Raw genomic sequence first — 21730 nt, 5'->3', positions numbered from 1 at the left:
TCCTTAAAATGAGTCTCTTGTATGCAGCATATTGTAGGTTCTTGTTTTATTATGCAATCTGTCACACTGTCTTTTGATTGGAGTATTTAGTCTGACATTCCAGTAATTATTAATAGATATTTGGTTGTTGCCATTTTGAACTTTGTTCCAGTTGATTTGGTATTTCCTCTTTGTTTCTTTTTCTTTTTCTTTTGTATTATCTTGGTTTCTTCTTGGTTTTTGTGACTCTACTGAATGCTATTGATTTGTGGTTGCCCTGTTTTTCAAGTATATTGACCCATTACTATATCTGTTTGCTTTAAACTGATAGTCATACAAGCTCAAACACATCCTAAAAAGAACCAAAAAATATGTATATTTCTTGCTCCCGTCTCCCACCTTTAATGATTTTGATGCACTCTCTTACATCTTCATGTTTATTCTGTAGCAACTGATTATAGTTATCACATTTCCAATTATGGTTTTCCCCTTTCTATAGCATCCTGCTTTTCTGTTTAGACTTTTCAATATTTCTTTTAGCATAGGTTTATTTCTACTGAATTCTTTTAGTTTTTGCTTGTCTGAAATTCTTTATAGCTCCTTCTATTTTAAAGGATAGGCTTGCTGGATAGAGTATCCTAGGTTGTAGCTTTTCTCACTCAGGACTTTGAATATATCTTGCCACTCCCTTCTGGTCAGCAGTGTTTGTGTAGAGAAATCAGTTGAAAGCTTATGGCGGTTCCCTTGTAACTAACTCTTTGTTTTTCTCTTGCTGCATTTAGAATCATTTCTTTGTCTTTAACCTTGGGCATCTTCCTTATCATATGTCTTGGTGTAGGTCTATTTGGGTTCTCTTGTTGGGGACCTTCTGTGCTTCCTATACTTGGTTATCTGTTTCCTTCTTTAGGTTTCAGAAGATTTCAGTCATAATTTCTTCAAATACATTTTCAACCCCCTTTGCTCTTTTTTCTCCTCTATTATGTGTAGGTTGACATGTTCTATATAATCCTATAGGTCCCTTAAATTGCTTTCATTGGTTCTTACTTGCTTTCCTATCTGTTGTTCTAATTGGATCCAAAGTTACTTATTTGTTCCTCTGCATTGTCTAGCTTGCTTTTGACCTCCTTTAGTGTAGCTCTTATCTTAGCCATTGAGTTTTGTTTTTAATTGGCTCTTTACAGTTTCAAATTCGTTTTAAAGTATTCCCTGTCTCTATTCATAGTCTTTTTTAGTTCCTTCAGTGCATTGATCACTGCCTTTTTGAAGTCATGATCCAGTAGACTGTCGAGGTCTTTTTCATTGTTATTTTAGGGGATTTCTCTTGTTCTTTAAATTGGGGGTAGTTCCTCTGCTTCATTTTTCTTGTATCTCTCTGGCACTATGGATTATGAAGTATCAGTTATCTACTGTGGTACTTGAAGGGATTTTTTTTAAAAGATGTAGACTGTGTAGATTGTGCACCCCTAATAATTTTGTCCTGAGATCTGTTTTTAGTATGGATGGTAGCCATGTCTCTCTTCTGTGTGTGTTGGCTGTTATCCCTTTGTTTGGGGTGTGGCTGGCGTTTTAGGGACTAGAGCCTGCCTTGGCTATTGAGCAGGGCCTCCTTTTTGTTCTGTGGTTGTCACAGCTGTGAGAGAAGCCAGGTTTGTTCCTCTTTTGTTGAAATGGAGGCCTCCAGACCCATTTCTGAGCTGTGCTGTGTAGTAGGCGTGGTTGGAGCACTTTAGGTACTGTTGATTCTGCCCTTGTCGCCGCTTTAGCCACAGGGATGTCAGTGCACTGCTCTGGTGTTCCCCAGGTTTTCTGCCCTCAGAGATACCAATGCAGTCACACACGTGGATCAGGGTGCACTACTGGGTGAGCTCCATCCCCAGCACCAAACGCTGCTCCTGCACTAACTCATCTTAAAGACCTGCACTGAGGCCCCCAGCCCTCAGTGACTGTGCGTCTGTGCTACTGGGTCAGTGCCATCTCCAGTGTACTCACCCTACTACATGACCTCTGCTTACTTCTTCCAGAGGCCTGCAGGTTGCGCCACCAGGTCAGCACCTTTCCCAGCAGTGTCTGCATGTGGTCGGCAGGTTCACAGAAAACGACCCAGCAGCCCTCGCCACCACTGTGTCAGAACTCCACTCCTTGTTTTTTTTCTTAGAGGTGCAGGTCTACAAAGGCACCCATGGACCAAAACACTCCCCACTACCCAGGGCTGTAAACAGATTTCAGTCTCTCCTATGAACTTGCGGAGCCCCTGGGTACGGATTCAGGTTTCAACCCCATCTCAGCCTGGGAGCTGCACACCACCATCCTCTCCTTTTTCCCTATCCTTCCTTTCTCTTTTTCTCCATTCTCCTTCTCCTCTTCCCTTATATTTCTTTCATTCTGTCTCCTCTTTCTGCCCTTCCCTTTCTTTTCTTTTTTTCCCTATCCTTCCTTCTCCCCTTTCCTCTTCCCTTCCTTCCTTTCTCTCTGTTCTCCCCTTTATCTTCTTCCTTTCTCTCCATTTTCTCTTCTTCCCCCCTTTCTTTACCTCCACTTTCCCTTTCCCTCCCTTCCTCCTTTCTAATGGGGGACCCAGGCTATTCTGTATGCACTCCCAGCCACAGCACGCTCCAGGCCTGAGGTTGCTTCTGCCCAGTCAAGTCCCAGTCCTCCAGCCAGGTAGGGCAGCCAGTCTTGGCCTACCTGCACAGATTCAAGTCTAGGGCTGGGCGTCACAGGGACCCTTTGTGCCTGTTTCACTTAGTTCTGTTGGCCAAGGGCTGCTCTACACAGATCCAAGCCTTGGAGGTTCCCCTTCTATCCCTGCTGACCTCTTTGTTGGAGGGGGGTAGACCCACTGTAAGAGTGCTATTCCTCCTTTGCCATTCCCTCCCAGCAGGACAGCTCCTACACTGATTTCTCCCCCCACGCCAGATTTGTGAGGAATGTTGTCTTTTGAAAAGGCGATGTTCTGTCAAAGCTCAGCCGGTGTTCTGAGTGATTGGTTGGTCTGTGGATATTTCTTGGTGTATTCATAGGAGTGGGTGAGCTAAGAGCACCCTTCTGCTGCACCATCTTGTCTGCTCCTCTGTGAAATATTAATGAAATAAAAAGGGAAAATACGTTGAAAATACTAAATTATGTTCTTGTTTAGGCAATCTCCCTCCAAAAATAAGGCATGCAAAATATACCTTACAGTATACATCTGTATAACTTACAGCAAAAGTAAAAAGAGAAGCAATATTGTACAGAATTGTGGGAAATTGAGTAAAATTCATAACATTTGTAAATTATGACATTTTAATCTTTCTTTCAGATTTACCTGTCCCTTAGAGTTTAATATAAAAATGAAATAATCTGAAGGTATAAATCGGTGAAAAACAAGACTAATCAAAGAGGACCATCAAGGAACCTAGTGTAACTGTGTAATAAAATGTCAAAATACGTATCTGTGGAACTTAAAGACAAGTAGATGTTTCCAAAGCCAAATAGTATAAAGTACAGTGTAAAATAACATGGACCTTACGCAGTTTTACTTTTTATTGTGGCAATATATATGTATAACAAAATTTATCATGTTAACCATTTTAAGAGCTAAATTAGATACATTCACATTATTGTGCAGGCATCACCACCATCCATTTCCAGAAATTTCATCATCCCAGACAGAAACTACCCATTAGACAGTAACTCCCCGTTCTCCCTTCTGTTGAGACCTTGATAATATCTATTATGATTATGCTTCATGTCTTTGACTTTGCTTATTCTAAGTACCTCTTATAAATTGAATCATATATTTGTCCTTTTGTTTGTCTTGTTTCATTTAGCACAACGTTATCAATGTCCTTCCATATTGTAGTATTATAAGAATTTCTCACTTTTGAAGCTGAATATTTTTTGTATATGCCGTATTTTGTTTATCTGTCAGTGGACATTTAGGTTGTTTCCATGTTGTGGCTCTTGTGAATAGTGCTGCTAAGAATTGGTGTACAAGTATCTGAGTTCCTGCTTTCAGTTTGTTTGAGTACATACCTAAAAGTGGAATAATTCTATGTTTCATTCTCTGATGAGCCATCATACTGTTTTCTACAGTGACTGCACCATTGTCCCAGGTTCCCTGAGTTCTCACCAACACTTAGTTTTCTTTTTTTTTTTTTTTGACAGTAGTCATCCTAATGTGTGTGAAGTCGTGTTTCATTGTGGTTTTGATTTGCATTTCCTTAATGACTAGTGATATTGAGCATCTGTTCACATGCTTATTGGCCAGTTATATGTCTTCCTCGGAGAGATTATATTCAAGTCTTTTGCCTATTTTTGAATTGGGCTGTTTTATTTTTGTTGTTGAGTAGTTAAGATTTCTTTATTCTGGATTATTAATCCCTTATATTTTTTCATTTGCAAATATTTTCTCCCATTCTGTTGTTTTTTCACTTTCTTGATAACAGCCTTTGAGGCACAAAAATTTTAAATTCTTATGAAGTCTAATTCATCTATGATTTAAAAGTGAACATACTGATAGAAATGGACATAGACAAACCACACACACACAAATAGGCTATCAATGAATGATGGGAAATGTTAATTATAAAATGGTATAGGTTATCGTTCTTTCCCTGAAGTAGAGTTTGAATAAGAAGGCAAATAATCAAAAGTAAGCAAGTTTATTACTTGATTCTAATGACCCAGTTTAGCAAACTGTGATAGTCTTTTTTGCCTATTCCATTCTACAGAAGATATTCACGTATAAAGGGCTATGGAATCTTTTCCACAGATAGCACCATTTATTGTGGGGAGGAAGATAAAATGTTCGGTTTTATATACACTATCAATTAATGTCAACACTAGTCCTTCAGTCTTCTAGGTCTGTATAAAAGTTACCACAAATCTGAAACTTGTGTAAGATTCTATTCAGTTTGTCTCTCTCACGTCAAAACCATCAACTTTATATATTACATGAAGAAATTGTAGAGAAGCTCTCCACAGATTTCTGCAAGAGACCACCAAACGTATCACCCCTGTGGATCAACCAGCTATGACTGGTGAGTTCAGTAGGCATAATTCTTAAAAGCCTTTGTGCTCTAAAGAAACTAAAACTTTATACTGTAACCCCCTACTATAGGGTATATTATATCTTCCCTTAAGAGATAATTAAAAATGCAAAGACTCAGCTTTCTTGGAAGGAAAAATTTGCATTTGGATAGTTAAAATTATCACAAAAATCTAACCCAGAGGCTTTAAATACCATTTAGCAAATGGACACATCTGAATTTTATAAAGTGAACTTGTATAGGCTTCCAGACACATTATGAATATTTTATAGTAAAGGTAGAATAAGGGATAATGCATTAATCAAGGATATTTTATTGTCTAAATGCCTCCATGACAGGCTGCATAACACTGTAAGTACATATTATGTGCTCCAAGCTGTTTCAACAGTAATAGAATACTTCTACCACTGAACTCTTCACTGCATAACAAATGTTGTAAGCATTACAAGAAACAAAATCATCTGCAGGCTGTCTGCCCATTTCAGTGGAGTTTTAAAAAAAATTTACTTTCTTATTTTATGAGCAGAGGGCTCTGCAAGCATTCATGTCTCTGATAATCTCAGAGTAATAAATGCTGCCCAGCATGACTGATGATTTTGCAATAAGGAGATTAGTTTACCATTGTATTGAGAGGTTATTTCATTCCCATATGCCTAATCTAAGCTCTCACTTTTAAAAAAAATCTAAGGACCAACTTCTTACAACATAATTTTTTTTAAAGAAGAATATTAGAGATGCTCTATGGGTCCACTCAGGCAACAATATGCAACATCATTGCTAGAACGAGAGCTTGAAAGGGAACTTTTTAAGATAAAAATTTAATTTTTCTTCAGACTGTAATTTCACATATTATGTTCTTAGGGTTAATGTGCTCTTTATTTAAAATCAGGCAAAATCCTTCAGCCCATTTATTCATGTAACAGAGATGCAGAAAAGAACATCTTCATTGGGATTTGGAGAGCACAGCTGTGTGATTTCTTAGCTTTTTCTCCTTGGGTTACCATGGTTTTTAAATAGAAATGTAAGTAGAACTTATTCTGTTATCAGTCATATGACATAATAAAAAGTGGTTACCTGTATTTGGTTTGGCACTTACGTTTAAGCAGGAATCTCAGATGGCATGGTTAATAACTTCTAGCTGATATCCTTTATTCCTGGTGCACACTGTAGGATAAAGATACACACGTAGATGACAAGGAGTATAAAAAAAGGAAGTTGACTTGGTGTTTGGGGTGAAAGTATTATCTGTGTTTTGATTTTTCTCTGTTGCTTTTAAGAGAATTTGAGGTTTAACAGGCTAGCATGAACAGTTTTATCAGATATTCAGAAATAGAAAAATGTTTCTGATACAATTATTACAAACACAAAGATGCAGCAGACTGAAAGAAAACGAGAGGCAAGAAGTTTGAGGTTGGAGTCTGAGCTGAAGTAGCTTTTGTACCTACTTGATGAGATTAGAATTCAGTTGTCAGTATTAGACTTTGTAAGGTCCAACTATCTGAATTATTGGCTCTATTAATTACACATTTTACTAAGTTTTCTGGCATGTATACACCAATCCATTACATGTTTTTAACCAATGCTGCAATTTAGTGAATTTTATTGTATTTTTCCACAGACTTAATAATATTAAAAGAATTTCAAATGTATTGAGATTCAGAGAGAAAAATCAAAGTATTTGGTGGTTACCTGAATCTCTGGGGTCTCCAAAATACTCTGAATCCATTTTCTTCTTTTACCTCTACATTTTATGTTGGCATGGCTTTTTCAGTGGTGATTATGATGTCTTCTAAAAATATAGTTACATTTTCTAATTTTGCTTTACACCAACCGAGTGTCTCCACAGATAAATATACAACTCTAATCATCGCATGGACTTGCACAAATCATGTCAGTAGCATCCAGCTACAAATTAAACAGCAGCTTTCTCTGACAACCCGAGGTAAAGTTGGTTCTTCCTTGTTAATATCTAGGCTAGAACTCTACTTATTTATAGCACTTACTATAATTTATAATCATATGTATGATTATATACATGTATGTTTAAATATATACATGTATAAATACATTTTTTTCATATATATTTATATATGGTTCTTTAAATAATTTTCTTCCTCCACCCCCAAACACACACACAAAGGGATTAATGAAAGCCAATTTCTATTTCATTTACCAGCACTCCATATATATTAAGAGAACAAAAATACTCATTAACAAGTGTAAGTATAATAGAGCTGTTTCTCTATGAAGTTAAATTAACTTTGTGTCAAGAGAAAGTATATCAAAAACAAGATTGGCCATAATAAACACATATTTAATAAACACAATATTAAAAATTGTTAATTTTGATCTTTCAAGAATAACATACACAGTTTGATTTTTTTGAATCTTTAGCCTCCCAGGCAACAAATAATAAACTTTGTTAAGTGACTTAATGCTAAGACTTTACTAAGGACTATGGAGAAAATAGATACCAGCCATAATCAATTTCATCAAGGAGATTACAGTCTCGCTAGGGAGACCAAATATAACACTTTGTGAGATGTTCACTGAACAACAGAAAAGCTCACAAATACCAAATATATAGTTAAGTTGCAAAGACAGGCTTCAGAGAAATACTTTTGCACTGTGTTAATACATTTGAGAAAATTCTTTTGGATGGATAATTTCCCTCACTGAAATCAAACAGATCTGTTTAAATCATAGTTAACTAAAACTGAAAGGAAATGGATATAGTCATATTTCCCTAAACTATGGACACAATGTAGTGTCAGGTATTCTTCTCTCAGGTTATGAAAGCCCTTAAGTACAAGTGGATTAAATTTAAAGAAGGCCAAGAGATTTTTAATTGGAGATTTTATAAAGCATGTTAGTGTGGTCTCAAGGTTAAAGACTGTGAATATAGAGAAATGCCTTTCCTCATGTATTACAATCCCCTTTACTTTTAGCCACTTCCCCCCCATAATCTCTACATGTCTCATGAATCTTAGTTCACCGTTTTGAACTTACTGATTTAAAAGTGAAAACAAATTAAAGTCAGATGAATTATTCCTTTACCTGTTATTTCTATGTGCTTTGAGGAATAGGAAATAAAAATCTCTTGCATGTCTCCTTTAAGTGTCCAGTTTTCTTCTTGAGCCCACTGTTAATTGGGAAAAAAAAAATCTTGAGAGGATTTTTCAAAATCACTGGAAAAAAATGTAATATTCTCCTGTCATTTATTTATGCACTCTCTTATAGGATCTATGTATTTTTAAGGCTCCCATTAGAGCAGATATAATTCACAAAGGTGAGTAACATTTACTAGATAGTTATTTGAATAGCCTTTTCACCCCTAGGGAAGTCTTTCTGGTTCAATAGAAACAGCCTATGATTGAAAGAAAGAGACTTTGAATCTTGCTTTGACTAACAAACAGTGTCACTATAGGTAAATCATTAATCTGTGTCTCAATTAATTTAACCTCATAGGAAAATGGTATCTCTTTTAAGCACAAAACAACTAAGTACACTGAAAAGCAAATTCAATGAAAGGAGTTACTGTGCTGTTATTACTATCATTATCATCTCTTCTTTAGATGTCAAGTGAATAGGAGATGGAGCTCAAAACAAGAGATGGAACAATCTTCAGATCCATATTTGGCAAAGTTGAAGATAAGGCGTGTGTGTGTGTGTGTGTATATATATATATATGACCTTGTTAAAATACTGGGCAAATGAAACAAAACTTAATTTGTGTGAGTCAAGAAACAGTGTGTCTAACACAACATTGTAAGCTGACTATACTGTTTCTTTTTTATATTTTTTTTATCAAAGTATAGAAGAGCATATTAATTCAGATTTACTAGAAAACAACTGGAAATTTTAAACTTTTAAAAAAATTTCATTAGTATCTCAAGTCTTTTTCTTTCGTTGAATTAACATTTAAAGAAAACTAAGTGAATGGAAAATTTTGAGGAAATACTGATAATGTTAGATTGAAATTGGATATCAGATCCATGAAAGAACGAAGCAAATGTCAGGGGGAAAAGAATTTAAAGTATTCCTTTAAGTTAAACTTAAGGAAAGCAGTCTCATGCTATTTAAAAACATGACTTCATATAACTAAAAGTACAATTTTGTGCTTACAAAGGGTTTCTGCAGTTCCCAGCAACATCCTTGTTATTAGAGATACGAGAATATGCAAGACATCATGGATTTGTTTAGACACAGCTCTAGAAGCAGGCAGACCACGAGTTAAGCACACACACAAAGATGATCTGAAGGAACCCTAGATAATCCCCGTATCTACTAAGAGGAAGAAAAATTAGAGGTAATTATAAATTACTGCCGTCTCTCCCCAGACTGCTGTAGTCTCCCACCTGGCCTTTCCCACATTAATTTTTCTAAAATATAAATTAAATTGTATTACCCCTCTGCTTAAAAAAATGTATTTAATAGTTCCTTCTGCTCATGACCTACAAGGCCTTGCATAATAAGGCTCTTATTTACAAATCCAAATTCATCTTATCCTGTTCTCTTTGTTCAGTATTTTTCATCCACATGGTCCTACCTTGAATTCATATGATTCATCAACCTAATTCAGCCAGAAGGCTTAGCACGTGCAGTTCCCTCTGCGTGGAATGTTCTTTCAACCACTCTTCTATGACCCTTTTAGATTTAATTCATAACAACTACCCTGGAGACATTTTAAAACAGTAACTGTTTGTAGCTCATGATTCTTTGAGTAAACAATTTTAGCTGGACTCAGCTAAGAAAGTTCTCCCAGTTTTGGCTGGATCATTCATTCAGCCCATTCAACTGTGTGCCATTAGGAGCTAGGAAGACTGACCTCTGATCCATGTGCTTTCTCACATTCTAGAAGCCTAGGCCAACTTATTCATGTAATGAAAAGGCAGGGTACTCTGTGAGACAGAGGAGGGGCGGAGTGGGAGCATGTTCGGCCTCCTAAGGCCCTGCTCAGCGCAGGCGCAGCGTCACATTGACCACAGTGCAGGGGTCAAATCACTTTACATGGCAGCCTAGAGTGAAGGGAAGAAGGAATAGACTCCAGCTCCGGCTTTGGTGAGAGAAGCTACCACCTTACAAGGTTGTGGAAACAAAGGAGAATTGTGGCCATTTTTGCAGTTGACTACACTGTTGTAGGTGAGACCTCATCCTGTTTGTTCTCTCTATACCATGTATCAGATATGTCTCAAATCTGACGGGTTGTTATTTGTCACTCACTATAGACTACAAGCTTTATGAAAGTAGAGTCTGCTCTTCCTTTTTTCAGAGTATATAGTCATGGGCTGGCATAATCCCTGACATGTAGTAGGCACTTAATTAGTATCTAAAATTAAAAAAAAAAACTCTATGGAAGATTTCCTTTACACTTTTACAAATATAAAAGTCTTATTAAGGCTCAAATGTCTGTCATCTACTCACAGTCCCAGTAACTAGCAATAGCATTAAAATTTGTAACAGCAATGAAAGAAAATTCTATGACAAACTGGACAAGAAACCTGTATCACTGGAACGCATTACCTTACTAACAGAATGGAGATAACTTCACATTTGTTCTGTGCATTCAACGTGTCAGGCACTATGCTGATAAATTTGCTCACACTATCACCTGTCTGCAAAGCTAATAAGAGAACAGGATAAAAGTGACCTAAGGGAGGCAGCATGAAGTCTTGCCCGGGTCATTGGTACTTGGGTTATCTGGCAGGAATCTACAAAAGGCTGGCACTTATAATAAGGTAGAGAGGAAATGATTATCTAGGCCTCAATGAAACACAAGCTTGCTGTGTACTACAGATCCTGTTCATAAGGAACCTGCCTCAGTATAACACCAGAATTTTGGCCCTCTTCCCAAATACTGAAACACTCAAAATAGAATACACTTTAGAGGCCATTAGTATTTCAGGATGCTTTATGCAGTTGAGATTTCATGAATTGCAATTTTCAGATGAACCACGGCATTAGAGCGTACTAAGAATTACATGCTATGACAGTTTCTCAGTAGTACTTATTCCTTGAATCATACCCCCCAAATTAAATTTAATTGACAATGTCAACATACAGCTTGAATATGAAAAAATAATTATTTCAACTAATGGTAAAGTACAATAAGGTAAATTGACCTTGTTCTTATAAAAATGAAGTAAATGTTAAAATACTAATAATGTTCTTGTGAAGCACTGTGTTTTCAGAACTTTTTACACAATTAAAGCTCTTTGGCTACTGAAATTCAGGATTAAAGAGGTTAAATAACTCGCATCAAGTCTGCTGGGTTTAATTACAAATAAACTCAGTGGTCCCAGTGTCCTATGCTAGTTTCTGATCCAATGGCAAATACAGAAAGACATTGACAAATAAAATCCATAGAATTGCTAAGCATGATGCTTAATAAATTGTATGATCCTTGGGAGTCTATTAAATTTCTGGTTAAACAGTCAGTATTTATTAAAGAATACACTAGCCATATGGTCTATAATTAAAATGTTAAAATACAATTTGGTTAAGTTTTGTTTTATAATGATGTAAACATGCTCAATTTGTTTGTCCCAGGTTCATCAATCCCCCTGCCTTCTCTAGATGCCTCATTCTTCAGTGTCTTTATGCTCGAATCATTTATACAAGAATCATGTCTGCTAAAAACAAAATGAAAAATAGTTTTTCAAGGGGATGTAAGATGATCTTTCTTATGCTTCCTGTAATTCTATTTTAAAAATAAATATGTAAACACTTATAATGAGAAAAATATTTTGATAATCACAATGACAGACAACCTTCTCAGAGCAGTGCTCTTTTGGGATCAAGCTTTTGCTACTATCTCCCTCCATGTCTGCCAAGGAGGTAAGCTTTCCTTTTCTCTGCTGTGTCCTGGCCACTCTTGTTTACTGGTATGGACTGCATTGTGTCCCCCTAAAATTCGTATGTTGAAGGCATAACCCCCCACTGCCTCTGAGTTAATAAGGCCATTGAGTTAATGAGGCCCTTTGGGCTCGAGTCCAAACTGACTGGTGTCCTTATAAGAAGAGGGAATTTGGACACACGTGAGAAACACCAGGGATGTGTGTGCAGAGAGAAGAGCCCATATGAAGACACAGCAAAAAGGTGACCATCTGCAAGCCAAGGACACATCTCAGGAGACCCCAAACTGCTGACACCTTGATCTTGGACTTCCAGCCTCTAGGACTAAGAGAAAATAAATTTCTGTTGTTTAAGCCACCCGGGCTGTGGTAGTCTGTTACTGCAGCCCTAGCAAACTAATACATCCACTTTCAAGTAAAAAAATACACATGTATCTCTGAGACCTGACAGAAGGCAGCTGGCTTCCATTATAGGAACAACAGTCATCCTCTGGGTGCTGCTTGAGTCTTAACAGAGCTTGCAGAGTTGCCAGACTCCTAGGAATGCACTTCTCCCCAGCCCTTTCTTCTTTGAAATGACTAATCAAAGGCTCCTCCACGTTCTTTTTACTCAGAATCTCCTTTCTGACTGTCTTCCTGACAGATGATCACAAAAGCAGAGCTTGGATGTGAGTAGATCCTGTTACACGCTGCATGAACCTCTAAGATTTCTGCTGTCCCCTCGCACTGTGTCCAGACTCACTGTTATCATGCTAACTTTCCACCCATGACTCCAGCACACACACTGTTTGGTAATTGGCCAAGATCTTGGTCCTACTCATTAGATGTGATCACCAGCATATCAAAGGGATCATTAATGGCGTAGGAGACATGAAGCAGCACACGCATTCCTCAGCTGTACTGCTGGGGACTGGCAGTAACCCATGTGCAATCTGATCCTTTTGCCTACCAGTAATACATTGCAAAAAGCTCATGTTTGACATCACTACAGCACATGCTTGTACAGAATTTTACTGACTGAAAAATGTAGAAAATCATGTCAGTGCTGTAGCTTGGATACCAGGATAAATAAGGGATTGGTAAACTGTTCATGGTGCTCTCAGATCTGCATAGTTCTAGGCTAAGTCAACAGCAGGACAACGGTCAGATGTCTTTTACTCTGTTGTGCTTCTCCTTCACCTAGGATGAGCTAGAGAGATGACATTAGAGTTTATTTTGTTGTTCTTTGATTTATATCGAGAACACCATGGTATTTTGAGAGAAGTATAGTGTATTATATGTTGTCAAGGCACTTACTTGCCATTATATACCCCCTGGAAAAGAAGTAGGTGCAACTGGCAGTTTGAAAGACACGTTTGAGCCTATCTCACAAACACCGCAGACACACAAGTCACTGATGTGCAGCCTATTTTTATAAAATGCTAACTTTGTGCATAAAAGAACTTTCTCCTGAAACTGCGGCAAGATTCCTGGGCTAGATATGAACTAAAGCAGCATTAAAAGTGCTGGGGCTCCCCCTAATGATCATCAAACCAATACTTTTTTTTTTTTTTTGGCTTTTACAAAACATATTTCTTCACACCTTTGGCAAATGGCATTAAACATGCTAATTGACTTGTCTCTCCTTTGCGCAAAATATTCCAGTTCCCTGGTGGCCTGGGTTCAGAGTGTCCCATAGGGATGCTGATTGCAATTTGTTTAAACCTGAAATCCTCATGTTATCTCTCCAAAGCTGCTTCTCTGCCTGCATTCCCTTTCCTGGTAGATTTTACTCAGTCCCCAAAGCCAGCAGTTGGAAGTCATCTTAGTAGTGTCCTTCTCCTCCTAAATGCACATTTTGTCCCCTCATCCTAAGTTTGGATGCTTCTGTCCTGAGAGTCACCTGCGTCACTGATCTCAATAATCACGAGGTCCTCCTCACCTTTTTCCCTGCTTCGCTGTCATTCTCTGCTCCCACAGCTTTTCCTCCTCACTGCTGTCACGTGTTACTCTCATTTATCTTTTCACCTCTCTTCACGTCAGTACTCACTCAAAATAAATGTTTCGATACCTCCCTTTTGCCTACATGTAAAACCCTTAACCAATCATGATCTGATTTAAACTATTTTCCTGGTTACCACTGAAGGAAAAAGAGACTGGATCACCAAAGGCGACATCCGTTAGAATGATGAGAAATTATCTTCACTGGTTTCTCATTTTTTTCAAAATTCCTCATAAATTTTCTTGCTGTTGTAAAAGTGGCATCATCATGAGTGTCACAGACACTTTTCTAATGATAATGAAAGAGTGAATAAAACCTACTGGTTCAGAGGGAGATGAGACTGTATGCTTTTAGATCATGATGAATAGCAGTTTTTTCCCCTTTAGTACCTTCTTGCACGGTATTATTCCAATTCAAGGCATGAATTACTCTCCTTTGTTAATTTCTATACCTTGTATTCTTCAAAATTCAGCTGATTTTTACACTTTAAAATGACATGTAGAGAATATGTTACTCCTGCTTTAAAAGCCCTTGAAGATTTATAAGACCCAAGGACCATGTTTCACTGCCGTAGACTCATTTATCTCACATCATGATATCCATATTTAAATTATAAAAGTTTTGTAGTCACACAGAAGCCATTGGCAGACACTGGCAAAACATAGGATGGTTTATGTGCCCTCAGTATCTGGATGACACAGTGATAATCTCTCGTCTTTGCTTTGTGGACATTTGGCTTGTACTTCTCTCAGGTAGTATGTTCCTGGGTCTTATTTATATAATTATTATGACAAGTCCTTAGGTTCTATTTCAATGTAACTATTAAATGTCTTCATATTAAGCAATCAAAAGCTTATTTACCTTAAAGAGATATTCTTAAACTCCAACTACTATTTTGGCATTATTGATTTTAAAGTACAGTAATAGTACACTGAAATTTACTCCTTGAACACCCCCACACACAGAAACACACACAGCACTATTAATATTTCATACTTTCGGAAGAGAATGTGAGAAGCGATGTTGGGCAAATCATGAACACCCCTAAATATAAGGCAAGAGACATAAGACCATAAATAGAAGGAATCTTTTGGAAAATTCATGGAAGCCTGAATAAGGGAAAGTTTTATCAAACAAAACTATTACGACGTTGATATTCAAGAACTTGCATTATAAAGATAATTTCTGGTTTTGGCTAAAATTTTTGTCCCTTTTGCACCAGTCATGGATGTTTTTTCAGTTCTGCTGTGCTTGGACTTCAAGAGTGAGATTTGGAGAAGGATGATACCCAAAGCGCACAGCAGAGACTGACTAAGGAAGGGCTTTTCAATAGCCTGGAGAAAACAGGCTGTGCTACACTGTTGAGCGGTTTCATGCAAATACATTTTTTAAACATAAATGATTAGACGTTTGATCAATCAGGGTAAGTTTTGTTTTCTATATGATGTTCGTAGACTTTCCCTTCCTTTAGTACTGACTCCATCTCTCCTTCCCTTCCCCTGCCTCCTTTTCCTCTCTGCCTCCGCCCTCCTATTCCCTTCTCTCTCTTCATCTTCCTGCTCCTCCTTCTCTTCCACTCTCTTCTTCTCCCCGTTCCTCTCCCCACACACTCCCTTCTCCTCCTCCTCCTTTGTTCTTTCTACCTTCTTTCCTTTGTGCTATAGATTTTATTTGAGAATTAGGCCAATAATTTTACTTCCATTTATTTGGGTGAAATGTTGACCTATGGATGTATTTATTCTCATACAACACAGCACCGCTTTTAACCACGTGAGCCACATGTACTTGAGAAGATGCTTTCGCTGCTGCCAGCTACAGCAGTCTGCTTAGAAAGAGGCATATGAGGAGAAGGTGATGATAGCTGTTGATTCTTTTATCCAGTAACCCTTATGCAATATAAGACAGCAAAGAAAACTTGGAGATTATTATAATAGAAACTAGTAAATCATGCTAAGATATTTTGTCTTTGTATTATTTTACCCAAGGCTTAAATCATAAATCACTACATCTGTGGTATAATCAGTATACAGTTAATAAAAATATATAATATCAGAATAAAATGTCAATTCTTGTAACTTTTAAAAAGAGTACTCAAAAAAGAAAATATAAGGATAGCCTCTAGATTGGTTTGACTGCATATTTAGCATCATTTGATGTTCCAAAATTAAAATTACAGCAATTATCGATAGAACAAATCAGTAACTGGTGGCTGTACCAGAACCGTGTGATTAATTAACTTGCTTCTTTGTTCTCCACCTGAGAACCAGAGTGCTTTTGACATTCCCTTGGCTATTGTTCTTTTTATGTTAAAAATGAATATTTAGACTTAGCCTACTTTTTCAAGTTTTCATGTAAACAAAAATTGGTAGTTTTTCAAAATAACTGAAACATAATTAAAGAATTGGCTTGGAATGTTCAAAATCTGAAAAACCGAAGTTGACTGAACAACTGAAACTTTATTTCAAATGGCAGAGGGAGATCTAAATGATTTTTTTCCTTAATTTCCTGATCTTAAAGAGAAAGGATGTGCCCCAGTGAACCATTCTTTCTTTTTAACTTGAGAAACTGCTTCATAATAGAGTCTGCCTTCTCAGTCTGAAACAGTCCTAAGATTAGAAATTTTTAGTATAATGAACATCTTAAGAGTTCTGACCACTTTGGAAAATGCAAAGATGCTATTAACTGTGGGGGAAAAAATCATGTATGCATAATTTAACTGGTCATGTTACAGAAAAGTCCTCAATAGAGTAAAACACTTGAGGGACATAATAAGGGTATGGCAGCTGTACATACCAAAGTAACACCATCAGGAGACGCTAATAACTCAAAGACAGAGTGTGGATAAGTAGTTTTACAAAAAAAAAAAAAATTAATCATTTCATACCTGAAAAGCTGGTTTTGGTTACCTATTGCTATATAACAAACTATCTCACACCTTAGTGGCTTATAACACCTTTTTATACTCTTCCATGAGAAAAAAAGAGTTGGAACAATGAAAGAACTATATGCAGTTCTAATTCTATATGTACTTATAAAAATATCTGAAACTGTTCCCTCATGTCAACAGAGCATTTTGCAGATTTTCAACTATTTCCACAAACTTAGTAACACAAGCTATACATAGTAGACTTGTAAGATACGGAAAGCAGGTACTAGGTGTCTGTTAATGTTTTATAAGCGAAGGTCCTGATGCTCTGAGAATTTGTGACTTACCCTAAGTTAAACTTAGCTTTATGTTTGTATGGTTTGTTTAGTTCAGTCATCAAATATTTGAGATCACTGTATGTACTATCCTCACCACTGCAATCAGAATTGTGAAAAACAAAAGTTGAATGTCACTATGTAGGTCTTAAGCCTGCTCTTGGTGGTATGGAGAACAGTCAATACAGATGGACATATACAGATTATATGATATTTTAGAAAGTAGGAGGTTCTAGAACAGGGTTAAGTGAGCCTGGATGTGTTGGTGGGGCAAATTGCAAGGTTATTTAGAGTGGTCAGGATAGCCCTGCTGGAAATCCCAGAATTTGAGCAAAGATTTGTAGGATAGATAGAGCATGTGAAGGTGTCTATCTGGAGGTACCCGGAGAAAGAGCAGTCCAGGTGATGGAGCAGCCTGTGACCTGACCCTGAGTGAAGAATGTGATGAGGCTGTCAAGGAACATTACAGTCAGCATTGATAGAGAAACGTACATTTGAGGACAGTCATGGCAACGGAGGACAGAAATGTTAATATTAGCCAAGATATGTAGGGCCTCATAGGCTTTTTTAAATTAACTTTTAATATCAAGGAATATATACCCTTCTTGAAATAAGGGGGAAAGGAAAATATTTGGGGTCATGGAACTTTGAGATGTCATGCTCAGCTGGGTCCAGGGGCTCAAATTATGCCATCTGTTTTTTTCCCGTTTCCCTCTCTGATGACATTAAACTCTGCTTGTGCTATTTTGGGGTTGCTTTATAAAGCCTGAAGATGGTCACTAGCAGCAGTTGTGGCTACCAGTTTAAACCTCCAATAAAAGGAATTTGTTCCTGATGATCATGTATCAATATAATTGAAGTACCTCCATTGACTCTGCTTAGTCATTTTCTCATCCCGTGAAACAGTCACTGTTGGCAGTGCGATGCAGCACTACAATGTGACAAGCCTAGATTTTACCTAACAACTCCTACATCCTGGGTGAGAGGCTGAAGTTGATATCCACTAGAAACACACAGAACTCATTCCGCAGTAGGTGAGCTTCCACAATAAAAGGGATGCTGGGAAGACCAGATGAATCTGTCAATCTGTACTTCAATTTCCCAGTCAATGGAGTGAAATCACATTTGTCTTCTAATTCAATCTTGTCTTTTTTCCCATCTGCAAGGACATTATTATTGATACATATGTAACCCTCAGTACTCTCCAGGGTTATATCTGTTGCTATAACTGACTGGCTGTATACTTTCTTCACGACACAAAGTCTCACAATCTCATGTGTCCACATCCTTTCTGAAGTCACACACACAAGTAATGAGTATGCTGTCGCCAAATCGGGGAAATTCTCGGTTCAGACAGGGTAGACATAAATAGCACTAATCCCTTTCCTACACTTTCGAACAAGTACTCAGAACTGCACTCTCTCCCTACAATAGAAATCCGAGTGTAGAACTAAATCCTTAGCAGATAAGATATACAAGATACAGCATTCTTTGAAAAAGTTATCCCAGATCCCCAGCCTTGAACTAAGACTGCACATGATAATGACTCTGTAGAGATCACACCTGTCCCTCATAAGATGCAGGGCTTCATCACCTGACGACGGGCTGTGACAGGGCCCAGTCTAATGGCTACGTGGGTCACAGAAAGGGACTTCAGTAGGTGGAGCTCTGGAGACCTGCAGGAATCTGGCTTTTCAAGTACATGCCTGGGCACTCTTGTCTCCACACTAATGGCTTTAGAGCATGGAGCTTTTAGAGTATGAGCTTCAGTACTCCCTTGGATGGGACCCCAGTTGAATATGGGCTATCTGAATTCAGCTCCATGGTATTTTTACAACTAGACATGTTGACTTTCTATAGGGAAAATTAGGAATATATCCTATGGAATTTACCTTAGGTAATAAGAGGGTTGTGGGAAATAATCTAAGTTGCTGCTGCTTGCAGAAATTTTGGTCCCTGCTTTGTTCTGTTTTCTCTGTGTGTATCAGAAAAGAAGAGTGAAATGAGGGCAATGCTGAGCTAATAAGTTTCAACTGGAAAACAATTATAAACAGCTAATTTGTTAGCTCAGAATTTGTTTATTCACTGAAACTGAAGACTAAAGTTGAAATTCAAAAGATTGAATCCCTTTCTCCTTTATACTCTGTATCTTCCTAAATCATGTAAAACTAAATTTTCAGTTACCCCTTCAGTCTGAAACTTGAACCTCTGCAGTGCTACTTTTTTAACAATGCCAAAAAAAATTGGTATTACAACTTTGTCATTATAATTTTGTCATAATAGACTCTGACTGAGGTCATTAACCTGTATTATTTCTGAATATAACAATGATGAACAATTTCAGGCAAATAATTCTGAGGGGTAAATAAGAGGTCACATGATTCATTCACATTCACGCTGGGCCCTGAATTTATTCATGGAATCCTGAATCTTGGCGAATTCCAAAATATCCAGAGACTTAAGTGATTTCTTCCCCCTGCACGCTAATTCACTTTCAGGTAATTAAGATGTCACAGTGAAATACTTCAAAGTATCACTCTTCTAGTTGCTGGAGAGATATTCATTAGTTTGCATCAAATCCAACTGTATTTGGAATTGAGTCACTTTTTACCAATAAAAAAAAAAACTCCCCTTTTGCAACAAATACTGAATGCTTTGCTTTCTCAAGATCAGCACGATTGATATTTGGGGCTGGATAATTCTTTGTTGTATGGGGCTGTCCTGTGCATTGCAGTTTGTTTAGCAAGTTCCCTGAACTCAATCCACTATGTGCTAATGTAACAACCCCCAGCAGCTCGTGTACACACACATACACACCCCACATACACATTCAATTGTGACAACCAAGCCTATCTCCAGACAGTAAGTTTTCTCCTGAGGAGATAATCGACCCAGGTTGAGAACCATGGCTCTGAAATTATGGCTACTGTCATAAACAAAAGGTGCAGGTATACATTTTTCAATCTGAAAGTAAACTTAAATGTTACTTAGCCTATTAACCCTTCTATTACAGATGACTAGTTTAAATAACAGACAGGCTTACGGAATTGACTGAGGCCACACAGGGTTGGGATTTGAACCTAGCTTTCCCAACGCTTTTCTAAATGTCTTATCCACCGTAGGGAAAAGAGCAACATGGCACAGAAGCCAATGCTATTTCCTATTCATTGACATAAGAAATTGTACAAGTCACTCAAACTGATAGATATTTTGGTAGTTAATCCCTGTTTATGTAAAAGTACTTAATTTTTTTAATGTATATAAACTTTCCCTGTGAAACTAAAATATTCAAATATGATGTTGGCTTTGGTTAAAACCCAAATATCATTGTATCAGATATTAATATAAAATAATAAAAATGAGGCTCACTTACTAGATAATCCGGGATATTGTGAAGTTACTTAATCATCTCTGTAAAGTCTCCCTTGCCATGTGAGGCACTGTATACATAGGTTCTTGGGATTAGAATGTGGACATATTTGGGAACCATTATTCTGCCTGTCCCACTTTTTATGTGGTATTTTTTCTTACCTACAGGAGAACTGAGACAGATATAATACCTCGGAAATGATCATTTTAATGACATGTGATTTACTAAAACCTTATTACACTTAAAAAAAGATTTAGAAGGGAAAGTCTTGATTTTATCAATGCAACGCACTGGACTTTCATATTAAGTCTGACTTTTTTAGAAATATTATTTTAATGGTTTAAGTCAGTCAAGAAAATAAGCTCTGTCTGTTTATACAAGAAGTACACTCTGGTCTTTTATTTCTCTCAAGCCTGAGCATATATTAATTATTGAGTTGGTTCTTGATCTTTGTGTAATGGCTTTGTAGGATAGTTTGAAATTCTATAGTCTGAAAGTATCTTTACATAGCAAAAAAAAACTTTGCTGAATGTTTTTATCTGAGGATTTTTCACTAAAAGAAACAAAATCTTTTTTTAGAAAGAAACATGCTGTCCAAATACACATAGCCACATACCCCTAAAGAGATGTAAAAATTATAGCAAAATTGTTCTTTAATTTTAACTAAATGCCTTTGATGTTAACTTACAAAACTCCCAGCATATTACCTGACTAATAGGAAACTTTTAAGACATGGTAAGTTAATAACTTACACATAAATGTTCAAGCCAATTGAAACCATTCTTAAATTCACTGTATAATATTTTGCCCATGTAGATGGGATATAATTATAATGATAATATAATACTGAATTACTTTCTCTCAAAATGCTCTTTTATCACTATCACAAATATATACTCTGAAATTTTTAAATGACTACTTTTATTTAAATAAAAAATTTGTCTTTTTCACTTCTGAAATTAAAATATGACTGATATATAGAAAAAAAGCACAAATTATAAGCATAGCTCAGTGGGATGAGACAAAATGACACCTGTATAAACAACACACAGGTCTTCAAATAGATTATTAGAGCCTCTCAAAAGCCCCCTCATATCCCCTTTCATTCACTGCCCCTGTCAACTTTTCAAAGTTAACTAGTAGCTTGGCTTCTAAACCCAAAATTAGTTTTTCCTATTGAGTTTTATGTAAGTGGAATCATGCAATGTGATCTCTTCTGGCTTGTTTGACTCACATTATGTTTGTGTGATCTATCCATGTTTCTACAATGTAGCTCTAGTTTGATCATTTTCATTACAGTAGAGCATTGCATTAT

At 36.9% G+C, this 21730-nt stretch overlaps 2 long non-coding RNA genes across 3 annotated transcripts in view; one reads left to right on the top strand and one right to left on the bottom strand.

Annotated features, from left to right (window-relative positions):
- Positions 1-1347: 1347 nt before the first annotated feature.
- Positions 1348-21730, bottom strand: part of LOC116282438 (uncharacterized) — a 414543-nt gene continuing 394160 nt past the window's right edge. Inside the window, exons 7-10 of the long non-coding RNA XR_012077453.1 lie at positions 8067-8151; positions 6699-6798; positions 6106-6173; positions 1348-3049 (exon numbers count right to left, since the gene is read on the bottom strand). This is a non-coding gene — a long non-coding RNA (uncharacterized lncRNA). The remainder of the gene's footprint in view (positions 3050-6105; positions 6174-6698; positions 6799-8066; positions 8152-21730) is intronic.
- Positions 5575-12221, top strand: LOC140699343 (uncharacterized). Of its 2 annotated transcripts, XR_012077452.1 has the most exons (5): positions 5575-6951; positions 8585-8665; positions 9139-9318; positions 10027-10151; positions 11559-12221. It is a non-coding gene; the product is annotated as an uncharacterized lncRNA (long non-coding RNA). The 2 variants fall into 2 exon arrangements; XR_012077451.1 differs by lacking the exon at positions 10027-10151 and having other exon boundaries at positions 5582-6951.

The sequence above is a fragment of the Vicugna pacos genome, chromosome 11, assembly GCF_048564905.1.
Source record: "Vicugna pacos chromosome 11, VicPac4, whole genome shotgun sequence".
Classification (NCBI taxonomy): domain Eukaryota; kingdom Metazoa; phylum Chordata; class Mammalia; order Artiodactyla; family Camelidae; genus Vicugna; species Vicugna pacos.
Note: the sequence above shows the minus strand (reverse complement) of the source record. Positions and strands in the feature narration are given on the sequence as shown.